This window comes from Rhinatrema bivittatum, chromosome 1 (genome assembly GCF_901001135.1).
Source record: "Rhinatrema bivittatum chromosome 1, aRhiBiv1.1, whole genome shotgun sequence".
Classification (NCBI taxonomy): Eukaryota; Metazoa; Chordata; class Amphibia; order Gymnophiona; family Rhinatrematidae; genus Rhinatrema; species Rhinatrema bivittatum.
This window is the reverse complement of record NC_042615.1, coordinates 369,434,371-369,455,189: the sequence shown is the minus strand read 5'-3', so window position 1 is coordinate 369,455,189 and position 20,819 is coordinate 369,434,371. Positions and strand designations below refer to the sequence as shown.

At 45.3% G+C, this 20,819-nt stretch overlaps 1 protein-coding gene and 1 long non-coding RNA gene across 2 annotated transcripts in view; both read right to left on the bottom strand.

Annotated features, from left to right (window-relative positions):
• Window positions 1–16,643, bottom strand: part of LOC115091072 — a 71,774-nt gene extending 55,131 nt beyond the window's left edge. Inside the window, exon 1 of the long non-coding RNA XR_003856604.1 lies at window positions 16,533–16,643. This is a non-coding gene — a long non-coding RNA (uncharacterized LOC115091072). The remainder of the gene's footprint in view (window positions 1–16,532) is intronic.
• TECRL (trans-2,3-enoyl-CoA reductase like) overlaps window positions 1–20,819 on the bottom strand; it is a 423,008-nt gene that overhangs the window by 107,078 nt on the left and 295,111 nt on the right. The gene's annotated exons all lie outside the window — the stretch shown is intronic.

Here is a 20,819-nt window from a genome sequence, read left to right as displayed (position 1 = left end):
AGTAAGGATTTCAGAATACCCACAATGAATATGCATAAGATAAATTTGCATGCACTGCCTCCATAGCATGCAAATTTTATCTCATGTATATTCTTTGTGTATATCCTGAAAATCTGACTGGATGGGTGTCCCCCCAAGACAGGTTTGGGAACATCTGTTTCATGTGATGGGGAGCCTTGCTATTTGAAAAATCAAAACTTGCACCCTGTTTTCTAGTCAAAAGTCCTCTTAAGCATTCCCCCTCCCTCAGACATTAAATTGGACTATAAATTGCACTCTATTTAGTGCTTCCCTTTGCTTGTGGAATGCCTTGCCAAAAGAAATATGTTTGTTAATAGATTATTTGCATTTTATTAAAGTTGTGAAGGCTTGACTTTCCGAACAAGATTTTTAGTTTATAATTTAATGTATTTATTTGATGTATATTGTTGGCTTTACTAAACTGGCCAATTTATATATGCTGAGATTCTTGTTATTGTTTTATTTGATTTTATCGTGTTTTTGGTTCATATTCTTTTTTTAAATTAGTTTGTTATTGTTTTTATTTCATTATGTTGCATTTATTGATTTGCTATTAAGTAGAATTTATTGCTTACATCATGTTGAACAATTGTTGGGAAAGCAATTTATAAAAATGAATTATAATTAAATATCTGTATTTATTAATCTGTAAGTGAACAGTGGGAATGTGTAGTATGCTTTCACACATCTTTTATAATAATGCATAGAATGTATGCTGACATCCAGAAGCACAGAAACTTCACATTAAATTTGAGGGAAAGAACATAACATAGAGCACTCTCAAATAATCCCCTTGTCCCAGGCACTGAAAGGAAGACACCTGACAGCCTTGATCTCTGTTCTGGTTCTCATGCCTGCCTGTGATGAGATACTGAAAGTTTAAATAGAGATAGGCATTTGAGAAAATTCCATCTCAGCTGCCGCATGCTCACTTCTGCCATTGCTTATGACAAAGAAATCTTTCAGGAATGTGCTCTGCTGTATTATTTTGTTTGCTGTTTTCCACAGAGACATATACAAGACTAGAGTTTTCAGTTTCAACGTAAGTAGGATCCTTGGTAAATTACATTCAGTCTTTTTGGAGCTATTAAATATCATAATAATTGGGAGAGATAATGGGAGATGGTTTTGTACTCCCAGCTGAAAAATTAAGATAAGCATCAGTGGAGGGTTACAAACTGTTTAGTCAATAGGAAATGCAACAATAAATCTCTTTCTAGCTGCATTTAAATGATTCAGGGCTGATAGTGTACAAACAGTATATTATGAGCACTGGCATCTATTTTAAATCACAGAAGATGTTGCAAAACAAAAGATATTTTTCTTTTTGCTTCTGCTATGCAATGCCTGTCACATTCTGTTTCCTGCTTCCATTCCCTACATATCTTGTCCTTCCTGCTCGTGCTTTGCCTGAGTTTAGTCATTGAGTATACACTAAATATAACCATTTCTCTATTTAATAAAAATATTAGGTGCTGCGGGTGAGCACTGCAGCCTCACGGCGCCCGTGTGTGTGAGCAGCGGGGCTCATCCGTAGCTGGGGGTGGGGCCAGTGTCGCAGTCCTCAGGCAGCGGAGTAAGGAATGGTGTAATGGGCACCACAAGGATCCTGGTGGTGGTGGTGGTGACAGCAGAAAACTAAAAGAGATTCAGCAATGGAAAGGCTGGTGGGGATGTGAATGCAGCCCCATGGTGGAAGCAGAAAGGCTGGCGAGGTTTTTGAATCCTGGCCAACTGCAGTTAGGCAAGGTCTGAGGTGAGAGAGGAGGAGAAGGGAAAGGTAAGGGAGAGTAGGAAGGTGATTAGAAGGGGAAGGAAGAAGAGGGGTGGGTGAGTAAAACGAGTGAGAGAGGGAGGGGGTGACTGAGAGGCAAGGTGGAGGTGTGCCAGAGTAGGAGGGGAAGAGATTGAGGACTGGGGACTGAATGAGGGGGGATAGGAAAGGGGTGGGAAAGGAGATGGTGAGAGGAATGGGAGAGGAAGTGAGTGAGGCAGAGGGGAGAATGCAGGTGAGAAGAGAGGGGGACAAAGTGGAGAGTATGAGGGAGGAAAGTGCACACACACACATACCTACTCCCACAATTCCATGCACCCCCACACATACACCAGCAAGCTCGCACCCCTTTCCATATATATGCATGCACAAACTTTCTCATCCCTTCCCTCTCCTTTTCCTACCACTCCATACCACCCACAACCCTCCCCATACCCACCCTCCCAACACCACTCTATACACCCATACTCCACCCATACAAACCATACACCTGTCCCAAAACATGCCCCCTCCCAAAAAACAAACATATAGCCATCCACACGCTCCACGTGATGCACAACTCCCATACATACACCCCACTTATACTACCAAATTATGAGCCTCCCCCCACTCACAGCCCCCCCCCCCCCAACACAACTATATTCATTCATATACACACTATAGAGAGGAGATGAATGGGGGAAAATGGTTAGTGCAAAGGGAAGACAATATTTGCATATATACACACACACGCACACGCCACTCCACTCAAACCCCAAATCAATTACACCATCCCACATATATAACCCATACACACACACACACACATGGAGGAGGAGTAGGATAGGGAAGTGTGAGTGATAAAAAAGGAAAGTGCAAGGGGGAGGGAGAGAGAGCAGAGGGTGTAAGGGGTAAAGAGTTTGCATATCTTGCCCTTCCCACTACTCACCCCAACACAGAAAATGCACCTTTACTCCCCTACACAAATATATGCAGGAAGAGAGAGGGACAAAGTGGAGAATGCAAGGAGTGGCAAGTCCCCGTCCCCCATGCACACACCCCACTTCACTCACACAAACCCAACTTAGCCACCCACCTCACTCACATGAGACATACAACTCATACGTACTACTTCCACCACTTCTCCTCTCACACACACACACACACACACACACACACAAGGGAAGGACAAAGAGGGCATGGGACGGGGAAAGAATGCATACTTACACCCCTTCACTACCTTCCCTACCACCGCCATCACCCCCTAGTAATCCCTCCCACAAACACACACATACACTACCACTTCCACCACCACCACCACCACCCCCATACACACATTCACACACACACAACCCACTCCAACTACATCCCTCCCTTCCACACACACACACACACACACACACATACACACAGGGAAAAGGAGGTGTCCTCCCCAAACACACACATATCTCACCCCTGACACTCACTCCCCATTGACCCCATATACGCGCTCCTCATAGACACAAACCTCACCCTCCCACACACACACACAGGAAAGAAAGAGGGGGAGGAGAGAAAGTGGAGAGAACAATGGGAAAGGGAGCACACACCCACTTCCCAGTCAGTCCCTGACACCGCCTTCCCCACACCCTCTCCATTTTACTCACGCCAACCCCTCAACATATCACAAAGACCTGTTATGAAAGTGAAAGCAAATGGAAAGTACTTTAAAAAGAAGCGCCAGGATTAAAGATTCATGTCAAATTGTCACTCTTGCTATTTATACATTCACAAGACATTTTCTAGAAGAGCAATTTTCAAAGCCATTTCTTATCATAATACCCATGGAAATGGGGGATCTTTGAAAATTGCTTACTTTCAGGCTGATGCAATATCCACTTGGGAAAAATGGGCACTCATAATTGAGCACCCGCTTTCCTAACATGCGCCCATTCATCTCTCCCAGGCGCATGATGCAGTAGGCAAATCAGCTGCTGCATTAAAAACGAGGTGCTAGGAGAAATGGCGCATTCCTAGTGCCTCCTCTGCATCGGGCGCCCAGGAGAAGTCGCTGTGCACAGGTTAGGAAAACAGATGCTCATAAAATTGAGCGCCCGTTTTCCTAACCTGACCACCATCAAGACATTTACATTTTTTTTTTCATGTTGCAGTTTTCTGTGGTTCCTCTGACTTAATATTGCCATAATATTAAGTCGGAGGAACCACAGAAAAGCAGCATGTTCTGCTTTTTAGTTCAACTTGTGAGGCTGCTCAAAACTGAACCCAGCTCTGGGGCAGACGTTAATTTCTGAAAGTTAAAATGTGCGCGTGGGGTGCACAGTTATTTTTTACTTTGGAGAGTAATAGCTAATAGCCTCATCAACCTGCCATTTATACATGATAAGCGCTATTTGCTATGCCCTGGTATGGATGCACGTTTTTAGTCACACTGATCCCCTTATTGCCTATGGGATTATGGACGTGAGTCCAAAACGCGCATCCAACTGCGAGTTGACCTGCGTGCTAGCCTGAGCACACGGTATTAGGGGTGTGCATTCATTAGCAACATATTGGCAATCCGCAACGTATATGCCATATTCGTTGTATTCGTGGGGGTCACAAAACTTATGGCGAACCCCCACGAATATAACGTATCACTAATGAATAACCCCCCACCCTCCTGACCCCCCCCCCAAGACTTGCCAAAAGTCCCTGGTGGTCCAGCGGGGGTCCTCCAGCGATCTCCTGCACTCAGGCCATCTGCTGCCGGTATTCAAAATGGCGCCGATAGCCCCTGTGACATAGTAAGGGCAAAGGCTATCGGCGCCATTTTGAATACTGGCAGCCGATCGCTCGATTGCAGGGAATAGCTCCAGGAACCCCGCTGGACCACCAGGGACTTTTGGCAAGTCTTGGGGAGGTCAGGAGTCCCCCCGAGACTTGCCAAAAGTCCCTGGTGGTCCAGCGGGGGTCCTGGAGTGATTTCCTTCACTCGGGCCGTCGACTGCCAGTATTCAAACTGTCACAGATAGCCTTTGCCCTTACTATATCACAGGGGCCGACCAATGGCACCAGTAGCCCCTGTGACATAGTAAGGGCAAAGGCTATCGGCGCCATTTTAAATACTGGCAGCCAACGGCCTGAGTGCAGGAGATCGCTCCAGGACCCTTGCTGGACTACCAGGGTCTTTTGGCACGTCTTGGGGGGGTCAGGAGAGTGGGGGGTTGTAGTAAATTAAATTTAAAGGGTTGGGATGGGGTTTTTGGGGGAAACGAATACATATGTAACTAATGAATGGATCGGGGACCCCCGAGAACGGATGCAACGGATTTGGGTCCCGACGAATATGAATACCGAATGGGATGAATCCATCCCTGCTGCACATCACTACACGGTATTGCATCGGTCTTTTATCTGATCAGAAACATATATATATATATTCTAAGTGGTACTACATGCATAACTTTACACCCAGATAGGGTAGACTTTCCAGTGGCAGGGCTAGGAAAGAGTGAGCACTTAAGTGTGTGCTTTTGAAAATTCAAAAGCACCCACCTCAAATTTCCTGCAAAATGCACAAACAGCAGGTGCAAGTTTGTGCACTGATTTTTTCCCTAAGTCCATTTTCAAAGGGAATCTTTTCCCTTTCAAAACTGACATTAAGTCTACAGGTAAAAAGTAGCTGCAGACTTTACATTTCTGTACACAGTTTGAAAGTTGCCCCCCCCCCCCCCCAGCTCTTTAATAATTGCTACAGGTAGGGTATAGTTTGCTTTTCTTACAGTACAGTCATCATTAAGTTATTTCTTCCCCAATGAGTTTCAATTACTTTTGCCAGAAAGTTAATTGAAGACTATAATATACTGCATATTTTAATAGAAATTGAATTTATGATCTAATTAAAAAAATATTAAGATATCCACCATGATAAAAAAAATATATATTTTTGTTAGTTATACATACATGGAGGAGTATATTGAGGATGGTTGATGTAATAAGCTATCCAAGAAGTAAATCCCCAATAAAAGGCACAGCCCTGAAAAGACAACATATGTTTTAATGAGGAAAATATAGATACAAAATCTAGATTACATTATCATACTCTACTAATACATTGGTAAGATTTTGAGATAAAGTAGCAACAAGTAGGATTAGTTGGCAATAATGATACTGCCTAAATAATGAATCGTAATAGAGCTGAATGTGAAGAAGAGAAAAGTTAAACAAGGATTAGCATATGCCCATACCATGTTTTAATAACATTTTAAAGATCAGGAGGTAAATAGGATCTGTATTTGGTCTACTGCCTTTTAAATCTGACAAATCTTTTGTGAAATCAGAAGATAGTGGAGCAGATTAACTAATGACCTGAACTGAAAAGATCCTAATAGCACTGGCTTTAAATTAGAAGCAACTGGAAAGTTTAGGTTTAAACAAAGTTTAGATTTGATTTTTAACTGAATTACCTATCCCTAAAATAAGCCTAAATCTAAACACAGCAGTTGAGAGCTCCAAATTTTCCAAGCCGGTGTTGCACTCGGAAGTTGACCCTTGTCCTGGGGCAAGAATGGAATGGCTCCTGAAAGAGAACAGGAGGTAACTGGCCCCAGGGGTTGGAGCACTGAAGGAGACAGAGACAAGGTAGAGCTTCACCAATGAAAGCCCGAGGTCCCCCCCAGGAGAAGCCCATAGGGACCCGGGCCACTTGGACTTAGGTGGGCCTCACAGGGTCTCCTGGGAGAATGATAGTCTGGCGTGCCCACAGACACAGAAGGAGCGTGGTTAGGTTCGAGCTGGAGCAGGGAGAACCAGAACAGAGTTGGTGACAACAAGGCATGGAACAGAGTCAGAATCTGGAGGCATGGTCAGGCAGGTGAAAGGTCAATGTCCATAGGTCAGTCCAAAGAGTAGTCACCAAAGCAAGGGTCAGTTACCGGAGGTCAGATGTAGTCAAAGGCAAGCAGAGGTCTAGAGGCAGGCAGGCAAGTAGATCTGGAACAAACTGAGGTCCTTGATGCAGGTGGTAGACAGATGAGTAGATCAGGAACAGGCTGGGTCTTGATGCAGGCGGCAGACAGACAGGCAGGTCAGGAATAAGCCGAGGTCAGTACCAGAAGTTAGTCTGAGGGTATTACCTGGGAAGGCAGATAGACCAACACAGGAACAAAAGGATCCTGGAATGAGACTAGGAACAAGCATGAAGACAATCTAGCATACAAGCCGACACAAAGCAGTGCTCGATCTTCATCCTACTGGGCCACGTCTCTGGCCATCAGCAGGAACACTGGACAGGGACAGAACCAATTGACAGAAGCGTGGTCCGGGGTGAGCAGCTGAGCAAGGCAGAGGTATTCCAGTTCCAGTCTAGGTAGATGTTCTTGGAGTGGGCCCTTGAGCCCACAAGCTTGGAAACAAATGTTCTTGGATTCAAGAATTGTGGGTTGGGATCCACAAACTTGGAATCAATTCTTGGAAGCACCAAGAGTGGAACTTAAACCCACAACCTTCAGATCAAGGTCTCTTCACCTTAGACACTCTGCCCCATGCCAAGGCAAAGAAGTGAAGTCAGGAACTTCCTTATATCGTAGATCAATCAGGGTGCACTGCGGAACCCGGACCCACCCTTGGCCCTACAAGTCTCGGGGCAGGCCACGTGCACGCGTGAGTATGGGCATGACTAGCATGGAGGAAGACGTTGAACCTCGGCGTGAGGCCTGGAATGCCGCCGGGGCCTAGTTGGACTAGCAACTACTGCGAGGGAGGTCGTCCCGGGACCCGCTGAGGAACTATGCAGGAGAGCAGTCCTGTGTGCAGGACGGCTGCGGGTGGGGTGCGTAACAGTGCCCACCCTTCTAGGCCTCCACCTATGCGGCCATGGTTTCTCAGGGTGCATTCTATAGAAAGTCTTCAGAAGATCCTTATCGAGAATATTTTGAGACGGTTCCCACGAATTGTCCTCGGCCCCAGAGCCCTCCCAAGCTAAGAGGTATTCCCACTTGCCTCGGCATCACCGGATGTCGAGGACTTCTCTTACCTGGAGAGATGTGTCTGGTTCTGCAGATACATGTGGAGCAGGAGGGTCTTTACAAGAGGGCCAGGAGAAAACCAATGGCTTCAACAGGAACACGTGGAACGTGTTGTGGATACCCAATGAACGAGGTAGCTGGAGTTGATAGGAAACAGCTCATACTCTTCTGATTATCAGAAATGGTCCTATGTATTTAGGAGCCAGGTGGTGAGAGGGTAGTCTTAGATGGATGTGTCGAGCACTCAACCATACTTTCTGGCCTGGACAAAAGAGTGGAGCAGGTCGTCTATGAATATCAGAGGAGCACTTGGCATGTTCTGCAGCTTGTGCCACTCGCTCTGTTACTCAGGTCCACACGTGGCGAATAGTTTGAGCCATGGATTGAGCCGCTGGAGACGGAACAGTCAAAGGTACAGGAAGAGGCAGTCGGGGCTGCTGTCCGAAGACTACTGCAAACGGAGATGTGTCGGTGGCTGCTGCGACATGAATGTTATGCGACAGCTCGGCCCATGGGAGGAGCTCCGACCAATTGTCTTGTAGATCATTAATGTAGGAACGTAAAAATGTCTTCAAGGTCCGATTGGCCCTCTTGGCCTGCCCATTTGCCTGAGGATGGTAGGCTGATGTGTAGTTCAGAGTAATATTGAATTTTTGGCACAAGGAGTGCCAATACTTGGCAGTAAACTGTGGTCCTCGCTCAGACACATTCTCCTTGGGGAGTCCGTGAATAAGGAAGATATTCTTCAGGAAAAGTTTAGCAAGTTCCAGGGCTGAAGGAAGACCCGGTAGAGGGATAAAATGTCCCATTTTCAAGAAGTAGTCAATAACGACACATATCACCATGTTGTTCTGGGAAACAGGCAGATCTGTAATAAAATCTGTAGAAATACTGGACCACGGTTCAGTAGGTGCTGGGAGAGGCTGAAGCAAGCCCCAAGGCTTCCCCGTAGGTGATTTTTGCTGAGCACATGTATCATGTGCTCAGCAAAAACATGTTTCATGTGCTCAGCCTTCTCACCATCTCCAAGGTCCAGGGTGCGACCGGGGTGGCCTGCCATTTTGGAATTGTGAGCCCATCTTAACACACGCTCACGTAACTGGTGGGTAACGACAGTCTTCCCAACTGGAACTGTGGTGGTAGCCGCCAGGGTAATACAAGCAGGATCAATAATGAAACTGGGAGACTCTGGAATGTCCTCCGGCTCAAATGATCTAGAGAGAGCATCAGCACACGGGTTCTTAGAAACTGGATGGAAGCAGAGGTTGAAGTTAAACCTCTCGAAGACAAGGCCCACCGGGCCTGATGAGGGTTCAGAAGTTGAGCTTCTTTGAAATGTTCAAGGTTCTTGTGGTCCGTGTAGATAGTAAACTTATGTTGTGCCCCTTCCAACCAGGGGCGCCATTCCTGAAGCACCAGTTTGACCACAAGGAGTTTGCGGTCACCAATGATGTAACGTTGTTCCTTGGGGGAAAACTTATGAGAGTAAAATGAGCAGGGTACTGGCTTGCCTGTGGGAGAATGTTGACTCAGGACGGCTCCGGCGCCGACCGCGGAAGCGTCAACTTCCACAATGAATGGATGTCTGGGATCGAGGTGGTAGAGACAAGGGCCGGAGCTGAAGGCCTCTTTAATTCTCTGGAAGGCAGCAATAGCTTTCGACGTCCAGACTCGGGTGTTGGCCCCCTTCCTAGTCTTAGCAGTGAGTGTGGAAACTATCGAAGAGTAGTTCGCAATGAAGCTCCGGTAATAATTAGTGAATCCTAAGAAGCATTGTAATACCCGGAGGCCTATTGGCTGAGGCCAGTCGCGGATTCCCTGAAGCTTCTCTGGGTCCATCGCGAATCCTCGATCGGAGATGATGTATCCCAGGAAGGGTAAGTGGTTCGTTCCGCTCAAATAACCATTTTTCTAGCTTTGTGTACAGGTGATTCTCCCTCAGACATTGGAGAACAATGTGGACGTGTTCACGGCGTGACTCTATATCCTTAGAAAATATCAGGACATCGTCAAGGTAGATGACTACATAATTGTGCAGGAGATCTCAGAAGATTTCATTCACGAGGCACTGAAAGACGGCTGGCGCATTCCTTAACCCAAAAGGCATTACAACGTATTCGTAGTGGCCGTCTTTGGTATTAAACGCTGTCTTCCAGATATCATTGGGTTGGATGCGTACCAAATTGAACGCACCTCTCAAATCCAGTTTGGAGAAGATTTGTGCCCCTTCAAGATGGTCAAACAACTCGCTGATCAGGGGTAACGGATAATAGTCTTAACGGGTTGTTGCATTGAGACCCCTGTAATCAATACAGGAAAGGAGTCCACCATCCTTTTTCTTCACAAAGAAGAACCCCTCTCCTGCGGGGGAATCAGAAGGACAAATGAACCCTTTTTCAAGATTCTCCTTAATATATTCTGACATGGCCTGGCTTTCAGGCTGAGACAACGGGTAGGTTCTGCCTTTGGGAGGCATGGTGCCCAGTAGGAGTTCAATAGGACAGTTGAACTTGCATAATGGAGGGTAAGGTATCTGCTTTCTGCTTAGAGACCACATCACTGAAGTCAGAGTACTGCAGAGGTAGACCTGGAAGAGTAACCAATTTCAAAACAGGTATCACGGGGGACACTGGATGCATACAAGTCTTCAGGCATTTTGGGCCCCACTGTTCCAACTGCTGGGACTGCCAATCAAATTGAGGTTCATGGGCCTGGAGTCAGGGAATCCACAGGATCACCGGATGGGTAGAGCGTTTGAGGACGTAGAAGGATGTTTCCTAGGGGTGTGCATTTGTTTCCTACGTATTTGTAATCCACAATGTATAGGGCCATATTCGTTGTATTCGTGGGGAAGCGAAACATATCGCGATTCCCCACGACTACAACGAATCTTCGCTGAATTATTTGGCTGTCTAAAGAGGCAAATTTAAACCCCCCACCCTCCTGACACCCCCTAAGACTTACCAAAACTCCCTGGTGGTCCAGTGGGGGGTCCGGGAGCCATCTCCTGCACTCACACCCTCGGCTGCCAGTATTCAAAATGGTGCCGATAGCCTTTGACCTTCTATGTCACAGGGGCTACTGGTGCCATTGGTCAGCCCCTGTCACATGGTACAAGCAATGGATGGTCGGCACCATCTTATGCTCCTACCGTGTGACAGGGGCTGACCAATGGCATCAGTAGCCCCTGTGACATAGTGAGGGAAAAGGCTATCAGCGCCATTTTGATTACTGGCAGCCAACGGCCCGAGTGCAGGAGATTGCTCCTGGACCCCTGCTGGACCACCAGGGACTTTGTCAAGTCTTGGGGGGGGGGGGGGTGTCAGGATGGTGGAGGGTTGTACTTAATTCAATTTTAGCTGGGAAACAAATAAGAATTAACGCATGTACGTATCGGGGGCCCCCCTTGCCGAATGCAACGTATCTGGCCCCCGATGAATATGAATCCCGAATGCAATGTATGGCCTCCCTCTGCACATCCCTAATGTTTCCTCCTGATGCCAAGTACCTACAGTGAGATGGATCACCACTGTCTGCTGAGTAATGAGACCTGGCAGATGTTCCCCCTGAATGGAGGCAATAAGAAGGTTCACCTCGAGGGTGTGAAGAGGTATTTTCAGACGTTTGACGATGTTGTCCATGATGTAGCTACCACTCGCTCTGGTATTGATGAGAGCAGTGATCATGAAGGTGTGGGCCTTAATGCCCAAGGTTACAGGAAGCAAGAGTTGAGGGCCAGAAACAGTCACGCCCAAACTCAGGACCCCCACTGGACTCAGGCGTTGCAGTTTCCCAGACGGACAGGGCAACACCGCAGGCGATGTCCAGAAATGCACAGTAAAGGCAAAGCCCTTCCTTCCGCCGACAGAGATTTTCAGTGGGGGATAATTGCCCACAATTCACCTCCATAGGTTCCACAGTGGTAGAAGATGGTAACACCGGGTTCTTCACTGGAGAGCGAGATGCACTTGTGGGGCATGCAGCAGAAGGGCGTGGAGCCTTTACTTCTAGGCGTCTTTGCTGGAGGCGATGATCAATCCTACCAGCAAGAGAGATCAGGTCTTCTAGAGACGTGGGAGACTCATGGACTGCGAGCTCATCCTTTAGAGTACTAGAGAGTCCATCTAGGGAGATGGCTTGCAGACAATCTTCTTGCCACCCAAGTTCTGTGGCCAAAGTCTGAGATTCCACTGTATATTCGGAGAGGGTTCTTCATCTTTGACGGAGGTGGAGTAGACTATGACTGGCGACAGCCATGCGACCTGGGTCTCCAAAGGTCTGCTTAAACTGAGTAATAAAGTCCGATATCTTGGAAAGGATGGGGTCAGAACATTCACATAAGGGAGAGGCCCATGCCAGAGCCTTCCCTTCCAACCGGGACAGGATGAAGGTGGCTTTGGTAATCTCCTTCAAAAACAATGAGGGTTGCAGTGTGAACTGCATAAAGCAGTGATTAAGGAAGCCAAGACAGGAGCATGGATCCCCATTGTACCTTGGGGGGGGGGGGGGGGGGGGGGGGGAGGTGCAGGAAGTGCCAACATTGCTTTCGGAAGCACAGAGGCTGAGAAGCCCACCGGATCAGCCATTACTGTATCTTGTAATTGAAAGTGCAGTTCTTCTACTGAAGAGGCCAGCGTCTCTAAGGCTTGGTGATGTTGTTTCACTGTGGCAGCCAGTCCTGGTAGGGCCCTAGAGGTGGGAGACTCCACTGAGTCCATGGCCTTGGCAACCTGTTGCGCTCGGGGGTGGACCCTTGTCCTGGGGCAATGATGGAATGGCTCTTGAAAGGGAACAGGAGGTAACTGGCACCAGGGGGTGGAGCACTGAAGGAGACAGAGTCTAGTTAGAGCTTCACCACTGGAAGCCCAAGGTCCCCGTCCCCCCCCCCAGGAGGAGCCCTTAGGGACCTGGGCCTCTTGGACTTAGGTGGGCCTCGCAGGGTCTCCTGGGAGAATGATAGTCCAGAGTGCCCACAGACACAGAAGGAGCACAGTCAGGTTCGAGCTGGAGCAGGAGGAACAGGAACAGAGTTGTTGACGACAAGGCAAGGATCCAGAATCTGGAGGCATGGTCAGCAGGCGAAAGGTCAATGTCCATAGGTCAGTCACCGAAGCAAGGGTCAGATACAGTCAAAGAGAAGCAGAGGCTTAGAGGCAGGCAAGTACCAGAAGTCAGTCCACAGGTACTACCTGGGAAGGCAGATAGACAAACACAGGAACAGGCAGGACTCAGGAATGGAGTGATCCTGGAAAGAGACTAGGAACAAACACAAAGATAATCTAGCATACAAGCCAACCCAAAGCTGTGCTCCATCTTCATCCTACTGGGCCATGGGCCACATCTCCAGCAGGAACACAGAAGACTGGACAGAAACAGACCTGATCAACAGGAGCAAGGTCCAGGGCAAGCAGCTGAACAAGGCAGAGATATTCCAGTTCCAGTCTAGGTAGATGTTTGTGGAGTGGGAGCTTGAACCTACAAGCTTGGAAACGAGTGTTCTTGGATTCAGGAATGTGTGGGCTGGGACCCACAAACTTAGAATCAATTGTTGGAAGCACCGAGAGTGGTATTTGAACCCAAGACCATCAGATCAAGGTCTCTTCACCTTAGGAACTACACCACATGCCATGGCAAGTAAGTGAAGTCAGGAACTTCCTTATATCATAGATCAATCAGGGCATGCAGTGGAACCCGGACCCGCCCTCAGCCCTACAAGTCTCGGAGCAGGCCGCGCGTGCGTATGGGCATGGCTAGCATGGAGGAAGACATTGAACCTCGGCGTGAGGCCTGGCGTGCAGTGTAAGGCCCGGCGACTGCCGCCAGGGCAGCCAGGGCCTAGCTGGACTAGCAACTAACACGAGCGAGGTCGTTCCGGGACCTGCTGAGGAACTATGCAGGTGAGTGGTCCCGTGCGCGGGATGGCCGCGGGCGGGGCACGTAACAGCTGGAGAGAAAGTTGAAAAGGGCAGGTGAAAATGGAGAACCTAAAGATGCCATTTATACTGTGCTGCATAGCTATTCCTGTAAATGAAAACTGCGTGAAAGGCATGATAATACTGAAAAAAGTGATCCACAAAATGAGTAAGAAAAAATTAGATAACAGATACTCTATCAATGGTAACAAATCTAGACATACTTCCTACTTAATGAATAAGATTTATGAACAGGCACATTAAAAACGTACTCTACGAATATTTAATGCATACTTGTATGAATTACATACCACATTAAACTGAGCTTAAAGTGCCTGAATGGCATGTTTATCTAGGTAAAAGTCTGCAATTAAACATCTACACTATATACATAGCTTTCCCATAATATTTCCTCTGCCATGTGTTTTGTTGGACCTGTGTCAAATAATGCTTTCTTTCTCTCAAAGGAGGATCCTTCATTGACCTGCCACATCAGCATCCTCTGAGCAGCAATCTTTGCAACACTGGATCATCATCAGTCTGCTTCCTTCCAGCACTTTTCTCTGCTTACTTGCATGCTGTCTGTGTGTCTGCTGATATCCCAGTATGAACCATGGGCTCCACCTAGCATCCTTCTATATTAATTGACCTCATGAGCATGCTGCATTCGCATAATCAGAATGTGCACTGGGCACGGACAGTCCTTTTACTACTCTTATATTATAGCATGTTGTAGTTGTGGCATCTGGAGTGTCACTTTTTCAGACATATATATTTTTTCATATATATCTCAGAAAAATATATTTTTAAAAAGCAATGTGAAAATAATTTTGCTATTTGACGAGGAGAAAGAAGGGATAATTGAGAAACTGGTAAATGCACAAGGATAAGTCTTTTGTGAGATTCTTGACTTCCTGTATTAAATGCTCTGCTAACCCTGCTCACACAAACACCATTTAAAGAACTCACTACAAAACTATGCTTGTCTTTGGTTTCTGTTCCTGAAATTTGCATGTAATTTTTTTATTGAAGAATTTTTTCTTTTAAATATTTTATATGGTCAAACAGTAATGATTCTAATAGAACTTAATGCCACAGTGTATCAGATTAGAAGCAGACGGTGCAACGTCTTGGCAACTGCTGCAGAATTTGTCTCTGGCTGCAGTTCTCCAGCATGTAACACTAACTCACACAATCTGTCCTTCCTTCCACAGTCCACACCTAGTTTACAAGAGCCCATGGGATACCTCAACTCTACCAGATCAAACTCACCTCAAAGATAGTTGTGTAGGGGGTGGGACTATCGAGGATGAAATTTTGATTTGGTGCTACAGTCAGCAGGAGGGAATCTGGTTCCCTCCTGTTGGCAAATATTTGCATGACTTTAAGGGTAAGCTTGATCCAGGTGCGAGTAAGGGCATGGGGTGTTGGATAGGCCAAGAAACCCTTGTTACCTTGGATGGGGGAGTTGGGGAATGATGTCTGCAAGGTCAGCGTGAAGCCTGAAGCTGCTGGAAGAGCAAGGAGATCCTTGATACATTGAGTAGAGGTGAGAGTGGGAGCTATTAAGAGGAGCTAAATGCCTGTTTTGAATCTGGATTATAAGGTTCCCTGTGTTAATCAGCTTTTTTTGTACTTAGAGCTGGTTAACATGGGGAAACCTGAACTTTCAAATGTGGCAGCATTGGCATGACTGTGTTGTCTGTAACACACCCATTGGAACACTGCTGCATTATGCATCTTTTTATTTTAGTACATCAGGCATGAAAAACGTAAGTTCTGCTGATATTAAAACTAGCATGGAGATTCACATTTCCGTATCAGTTTTAATATGGGTTGGTACTTAGACCCCTGTATGTCCCACCACTGCCCAGCACACAGAAAATCCCTTCCGTAATACAAACAACAGGGACCTTCAAAAGCAACACAAAGTCTAAAGCATGACTATATGTTCCTTTTATCACTTTGAAATGAAGTCACTGTATGAAGGATGCAGCAAAGATGATCTCTCTTGGGTAGTTTCAATATTTTTTACTCCCTGCATGCTCAGCTTTGAGAAATAGACACATCCTGTGAAGGAGTGCAGTCCGCACAGAAAAGCTAACAATATGCTGCAGAGCTACAATTTTGGTGCATCATTTTCAGTGGCGAGATGTTGCATATATTTGCCAATGTATTCTACAACTGAAGAGAAAATGAACCTTGCTTTCTGCATTATTCCACCAATATTCTATATACCTCCTTCTAGTTAATTGCTGTATCATACCCTAAACTTAACCACCTGTAGTCTATCTATTCTCTTTCTCTCCCTCATTCCCCATACAACATTGTAAACTTAAACCCCAATTTCTAGAAAATGCAAGCAGAAACATAGATTTGTTTATCAGTTACTGAATGCAACAAAGTAATACAAACCTAAGAAGAAAAAAAATACTTTTCCACAGAAGTTCCACTTTAACTTCAATAAGTAACAGCTAATGCTATGCTAAATGCCATAGACCAGAAATTCCCAAACCTGTCTTGGTGGAACCCCAGCCAGTCAGAGGTTATCCACAATGAATATGCATGAGATAAAATTTGCATGCAATGGAGTCAGTGCATGCACATTTTTCTTATGCATATTCATTGCGGATATCTTGAAAACCTGACTGGCTGGGGATCTTCCAGGAAAGGTTTGGGAACCTCTGCCCTAGATATCTGCATGGTAAAATATAAACTATTGGAGACTTCCAACGTAGGCCTGCTTAACATATTTTCATTGTACCATTTGAACCCAAAAAAGCAAAACTTTAGCATGAAAAGTTAATTTGCACTTAACAGAAAAATAAAATGGAAGTTTACCTTTATCAAATTTTTCAATGGCGTGTGCCCTTCAGAAATGTTGTGAACAAAGAGCGTCTCCAGAATACATCTGACATAGTGTAAACAGTGGCAGAAACAGGCCAAGCTGAAAAATAAATGGGAAGTGAAACTAGAAGTACTACTTTCAATACTTTATTACTTTCCTACTGTTTCTGAAGCTGAAAAAGTGTCGCAAAGCATTTTATACAATATCATGCATAAACATTCAGAGGCAAACATTGTTCCACTGGTTAACTTTAAACAGGCAAATTGTAAACTATGTTTTCTATTCATAGATGAACAGGGAAATAAAAACTCTGAGGCATTTGGTAGGAGGATACAAAGAATTCTCAGCAATTATTGGCTGGTACTCTTCAGCAATGCCATCAAATCACTATGGCTTTGGATTCCAGATTTCGTTTGACTCATCTCCCATTTTTTCCTATGCATAGGAAGGGAAACTTTCAAAAGGACTTCTGCGGGTAAAGCAGTGTTTTAAGTACAGAAATGGCCTTTATCAAAATTGCCTGCCTGATATGTATGCACATTTTCACGCGGAAGTTAATCTGGAGTGAGTGGAGGTGTCCCTGGAGGTGGACTTCGGGGAGGGGCTTGACCTATCTCACATACTTTAGAAATTTCAAAACCAAGGCCTGGATTCATCATTCTTCGCAGATTGATTAATCCTGCGAAAACAGGGGGCGGGGGGGGTGAAGGGGGTTGGGCCTGCAAAAGCCCACAGCCTTCTCACCAGGGCGGTGCGCCGGCTGCCGGCTTTCGCACCGAATAGAGCCACCGTGAAAGGTGGTACTAATCAGCACGCTACTGCTGACGATAATGTTAGTAACATTATCGCCAGCAGCAAAAACACTGTCGATTCCGCCCCTCCCCGCCCCGACTCCTCCCCTCCCTGCCCCGCCTCCCCCCCTCCCTGCCCCGACTCCTCCCCTCCCCTTAATTTGCATGGTATTGCATGCAAAAAGGCCCTCTACGCATGTGATAGAGGCTTATCGCACGCGATACGGCTGTATCACAGAAATGTGTGCGATAAGCCTTTAATAAATGACCCCCTAAGATGGTAACTTTCAAACAGGCATGTGGGGACTCATATAAATGTGTATGTATGAGTGTGCCTGGAAATGATGCAATTTTATAACTTGTGCGCATAGCCTAGCCACACGTATCTGTGCGCCTAATTTTAAGCTTATGCACACCCAGCAGCGCAATTCAGTTTACGAACAAACAATTGCCTGTATTTTAAAACAGAGGTGCGTCCAGTTGAGGACCAGTTTCTCCAGTTTGTTTACCCGTTTGCCCAGTGTTCACCTAGGTCTTCCCATCCCCCCTGGATCTTTGGTGTGCACTCTCCCCAGTTACCCCAGACCCTTCAAAACCCTCACAGATGCCTACAATTTTTTTTAACTTATACAGAAGTAAAGATGCTGGGCACTGGACCTAGGCACGTGCTGAGGCGCATAGGTACTTGCACGTACTTCTGTTGACTATGACCCAGATCACCCACACACCACCCCATCACACCCACACAACCCCCCTTTTTCCTCCAATGAGAGATATTCGCGCATCGACACTCATGCGTGAATATCTCGAGTGGACATACGCTAGTGCTAGATGCACACTCATCTCCCAATTTCAGTGTGTGCCCAGCTTCTAACATTCACTTTTTTGCATGTAAAATTTCATGAGAAATTTGTGTGGATGTTTTAGCAGGTGCATCTTGCGCAGATAGATTTGACGGGATAATGTTCAAAGCGGACTTAGGCTTGTGAGTCCATTTTGAAAATTGGTGTAACCTTTGAATGCTTTTGCCAACTTTTTTTTTTTTTTTTTTAATCAACAATGTCACAAAATTAGCCCCATGGATTAAATTTACCTACCACAATTTTAATCTCTAGAAGGCAAATATCTACACTCAAGTTTTACGTATTAGCACGTCATAAAAGGGAATACTCAGAATGTGAAAAAAGTTATTCATCAAAGCAGGAATAAAGATACTTGGAAAACACAGAATGTGGAGCTACTATAGTTGCAACATTAATACACTCATTCAGTGCATAGACCTGGGCAAATACCCATCCACACAAAAGACTCTTGTGCCTTTTACTAGGCTGCCAGAACACTCAAACCTATATGCATTTATCCTGCCTCAAGCTACAATATCTCTGGGCCATAAGACTTAGGGATATGCATATATTTTATTTTGTTTCTGTGCACAAGTAATTTTTTTATGCACATAGATATGATTATGCACGTAAAATCTAACAAAGCAAAATGAAAATCGATACAACATGTAAGGAAAAAAAATGAAACAAAACAAATATATATTTTTTTCTATGCACAGCCCTAAGAGCGCTGATGCTGTCATACATCTTCCTTTATAGTTAATGGGAGTGATACTTTTTTTTTTTTCATCCAGGAAAAATGACAAGCCCACCAAGAAAAACCTGCTCCATATTTCTCTATATGTCATGAAAAGAAAATCTGTAACAACCTGCTAGTGTGTTCCTTGACAACAGTCACTTTAAAAAGACATTGCCCCTTTTCCCACAAAGCCTTGTAGTGCTCACCTTTCAGATATGATTGGGTCCTGACTCTAACACCTGTCGGGCTCTTTACAACATACACACATACTATCTCTTTTATTCTCAGCTAAGCCTGGACTCTCATTCTCTCTAGAATACCATATCTCCCTCATGTAGACACATTCACTCAGACTTCACACAAAATAAATGTATTATTTTGGGGGATGACATTCTGTAGATATATTACATTCTGTAGTCATTCTCTATATAGGCAGTCCTTTCTATACATATCAACTTTTCATCTCTTCAGACTCAGCAGGCACCCCCAGTACTATGTCTTCTCAGCATTTTACTGAGATGATCATAGTTGTACTACATGACATTGCAGGATTCATTCGTATGGCGCACTCAACGCACTACTATACACAGGCATAACTTTTATCCCACAGAGACTTATGCATTTATATCTCAATCACATCATCCCCTCACATGCATATCTCCACTTGTAGCCTGATACTGAGGTCTTCTCTGCCATTCATACTTTACATAGCACTATACAGCACTGGTCAAGAATGGAGCAATAACAGACAAAAGAAGCAAATTAAATGTCCTCATTATTATTCTCCAACAGAAATGGGAGAGTAAAATGAAACATTTAGACTGCTTTGCAGTAGTTTAAAGGCAAAGGTTAGATGTCTGGTCTCCTGCTCTGGGGACTGCAGGATCTTTCTTCCTACTCTGAGTCGTGTTCCTCCTTTAGCAGAAGCAGGAGAGTAACTTCTTGATGTGGCTGTTGTTTGGCCAAAGAAAAGAGACACATTATAAATGCCCAAGTATTTAATCCCTTGTAACGACAGGGGGTTATAACTGCTAAACTGCATTAAAATAGGACATAAAAGCCTGCTTTTAATGTGGACATTGGCCAGGAATTTAATACCAGAGCTGCTGAAGTATAATAGCCCATCAGTGACTCTAGCATTTTGATAGACTTTACCGGGTCCCGTAACAGGCACTCATGACTGGCATCAGAAATGTATCTGCTTTCTCGCTCTGGTAATGCATCTACACTACTGATTGCAGCAAACCCAGCCCAAGTCTCATCCCCTGCCAGTGTTTAAAATGGACCCTCCACAGCTCACCCCAGCAGCCATCCTGCTTGCAGACTGCCCTCAGCAGACAGACCTCTCCTGGCAGATCCCCGAGGAGACACCTCACCTCGCTACGCCAATGCCTATCCTTCAAATATATTGCAAAGAGAGAGGCAGGAGAAAGCTGGTGCCAAATTTAAAATAGTGTCCGGCAGACCATAAGGCAGAAGTAATTACTCTCAACCTTCAAGGGCTGCAAACAAGGTTGGGTTTTCAGGATATCTTTCATGAATATGCATCAAACAGATTTACATACAATGGAGGCACTATGCAGGCAAATCTAGCTCAGGGATACCTTGAAAACGTGACCTGTTTGTGGTCCTCAAGGGCTGGGAATGAATACAACTGTCTTAAGCTAAACTACGCATTACAACATATGGGATATATTTAGGGCTTCTGATTCTAGAGGTTTATGAATTGCAAATATAGGGGTTTATTTTTCAGGTGATTTGGTGTATTTGGCAGATACTAAAAATAAGAGTACATCGGGTTTTCACGGCACGAGTTAAAATTTTTCCCACATTTTTAGCTGGATTTAATTTAATAAGGTTCATATCAATTTATCTTAAAATATTTACATGCTGTGTTGCATGGTATGT